The 3,018-nt window shown below is 43.9% G+C and overlaps 1 protein-coding gene across 2 annotated transcripts in view; it reads right to left on the bottom strand.

Moving 5' to 3' along the window:
• Positions 1–3,018, bottom strand: part of LOC102675295 (protein slowmo) — a 15,266-nt gene that overhangs the window by 2,373 nt on the left and 9,875 nt on the right. The gene's annotated exons all lie outside the window — the stretch shown is intronic.

Genomic DNA, 3,018 nt, shown 5'->3' with positions numbered 1-3,018 from the left:
GGGGGGGGGGGGGGGGCTATGCGCTCGTGATGCTCCTTGTCGCGGAACAAAATCGATGCAACCGTTTGACCATTTACCCGACATTGTATTCCAACTCGTTTAAAGCTTCGTTATCCCGTTCACCGATCGTTAAATAAAACATTCCCCCACGTTCTGGAATTATTCAAAAGACAACCCGTCTCCGTCTCTCCGTTCTCCCCATTCTTTCCTTTCACGTTGAAATTGTAACGACGCCTCGCAACAATTCCACGAGCTTTGATCAAATTTTAAAACGCACGTACACGCGAACAAATGATAGCGCGGATGCATAATAAATGGTCACAATTTCACGGTGCCCGTTGTGTATCGTTGGCACAACATGCACGGGGATGCAACTGTGCATTCTCCACCCTTGCTACGAGTACCGATAAAAAATTCGAGCGCGAGCTATCCGCTCTTGTTTTTATCTCGGGAAGAGATTATATATATTACTTCCAATGTACACGGCACAACACGCCCTTCGAATTTCCGGAAAGAAACTTTTAATTTCGAGGCAGAAGGGGGAGGGAGGAAAAAGTCTTCGCAAAAAAAAAAAAAAAAGTCCTACACCGTGTAATCAACAACGGTTCTCGAAACAACGGTGGAAAGCAAGAAGAGGGCAAAACCAGGTGGCAAAAGAATCGCGATCAAAGAGGAGAGCCCAACGAGATATTCGCGTGTCGTAACGTTTCACGAGTTCGCTCACTCAGCGGGGACGATGAACACGTCTGGAGGGGGTGCAACAACAATGATACGCCCACCACTTGGAAAATTACATCATTATGAGTCGCATACGGACTCGTTCGCGGCATGAACCGTTGCGGCCGCGAAGCTGGAACAATTGAATCGCGGGGGTGCAATACGTTTCACGGGGGAATTAACGCCCGCGGCACATTGTGGATCCGCGTTGATCGAGATAGAGAGGCTCCATGCCCTCCTCCATACCCTCCGCCATATTGGCAATCAGTGAAGTCGACTGTGTTACACACCATCCCCCTCCCCAATCCTGCCCCCTCCAACCCTCCAACCCCTCTACCCCGTCTTACGGCCTCATCGCCCCGGCACAATCGGAAGAGGTCAAAAAATTAACGCCTCGCTTCAACCGGCGTTTCATCAATTACGCGGATCGAGATTTAGGGAAAATGCGGATGGTTTAATTCGTCAGCCATTGGGGAATCGCTATTGAGGCGCGTTCAACGCTGTCGAATACAGTTCTTTGTTCTCGATGTCGATAGAATCTCTATTGACGTTACACGACCGTTACCGTCTGCTTGTCTCGATTCTTTTTTTTTCTTCTTTTATTTTTTTTTTTTTTTACCTCGCTCTTTTCATTCAGTTCGTTATTTACTTAAAAATACGGACGATTGTATAATGAGAGAAATAAACATCGAGGATAATTTTTTTTTCTTTCCTTTTTTTCTTTTTTTAATTCCGGTGAAAAGTTAGTTGCAAAAAAAAAAAAAAACTCGGTTCGTTCGGCCGAGTTTTAAAGTTTTTGCCGAGAGAAGGTACGATTTTCAAAGCTCGTTGAACGAGACACGAAGTAATTTTCTCGTAGAAGCTGTACGTGAATGGTGTAAATAGGATTCTTTTCAGTGTAAATAATTAGCACTTCGCGTTCTTTATCATTTAAACGTTTCGAGAACATTGGTTCCGGAAAGGCCTCGAGTGTATGGAGGAAATAAAGAAAGGAGAAATAAAGAAGATGGAAGAGGGTGTAATTGGAGGGACGGATGGTTTCATTGTAGCTTTCGTAACGAGCAACACTGAACGTGATAAGGACGCGTTTTTAAGCGCGGTAACGAGAGCGTGGCTCGCTTTACGCGAAACTGAGAATCACCGTGATTAGACGTCAAATGAAAAAACATCCTTCGTCTCCTTTATTTCTCCCAAGAATCAAAAGAAAAAGCTTCGAGACTATAATTAAAAAAAGAAAGAAAGAAAGAAAGAAAGAAAGAAAGAAAGAAAGAAAACAATAAAAAGAAGACAAACGTTAATAATAAATTTATCATCTTCGTTACTGTCCTTCGTAACTTCATAATCGTAGCGTTAAAACTTCGTATAAAATATAATTCTCGTCCAAGTTTACTCGAGAATAAAAATCCGCTTCGAGTTCACCCTACTTTGCCCGAGAATCTTCGGAACGCCTTCGACTCTTTCTCCTCAACGTCGAGATAAATCCCTTTTCCACGGGGAGGCATCGAAAGAAGAACTTTGTCCGCGAGATAGCCAATCCACTCCCCCCTCTTCCTCCACTCTTTCGCCACAACGAACAACGTAATCATCTTTCGTTGTGTGTCATCAACTGTGTCCGGAAAAAACAAGACTGATGCGGCGTTGGTATCGGCCGCGATAAAAATGAAAATGAGAAAAATTAAAAAGAAGGGGGGGAGAGGAGGAGGAAGAAAAAAGAAAAAAAAATAGGGAAGGAAGACACGTGGAAAAGGTAAACGGGTGGCGCGCGATTTAATCCTATCAAGCGAACGATCGATCCCTCTTCCAGTTCTGGCGTCAACGACGAAGTAATTAATTTTCACTTTTTTTGCCACGGCCAGCCTGTAGAGAGTACGAAAAGCGTACATCGTCGATCCTGTCTATCCCCCCCGCCCCCGATCTAGTGCATCGGTTAATTGAAATTTTTTTCATCAGCCGCGCGTCGAAACCGATGTTTGCCAATCCCTCGGTCTCCGTAGCAAGCACGGCGTTTGCTTTTCATTTACCGCGGCATTGCGGTATGGTCACGTTTAGTAGCGCAGTTAGGGGTGAAAGTCGTTAACTAAAATCAAGACCGCGGTATAAAGAAAGGGATATACACTCGAGGCACGTGGCTCCGCAAAATTCAACGTAATCCTAATCACGGATAAAAACTTCCCTTCTTATCGAATAACTTTTGTTTAGCATTTTCATTTCCTTCGATTTCCTTTTTTTAACTCGGGATCGAAAGATTAAAACGGAGATTACGTGCTCGTTTCATTTCGAAATTCATAACACATGAAAAAA

Source organism: Apis dorsata, unplaced genomic scaffold (genome assembly GCF_000469605.1).
Source record: "Apis dorsata unplaced genomic scaffold, Apis dorsata 1.3 scaffold_1, whole genome shotgun sequence".
Lineage (NCBI taxonomy): Eukaryota > Metazoa > Arthropoda > Insecta > Hymenoptera > Apidae > Apis > Apis dorsata.
The sequence above is the reverse complement of the archived record's forward strand: the minus strand, read 5'-3'. Positions and strand labels throughout refer to the sequence as shown.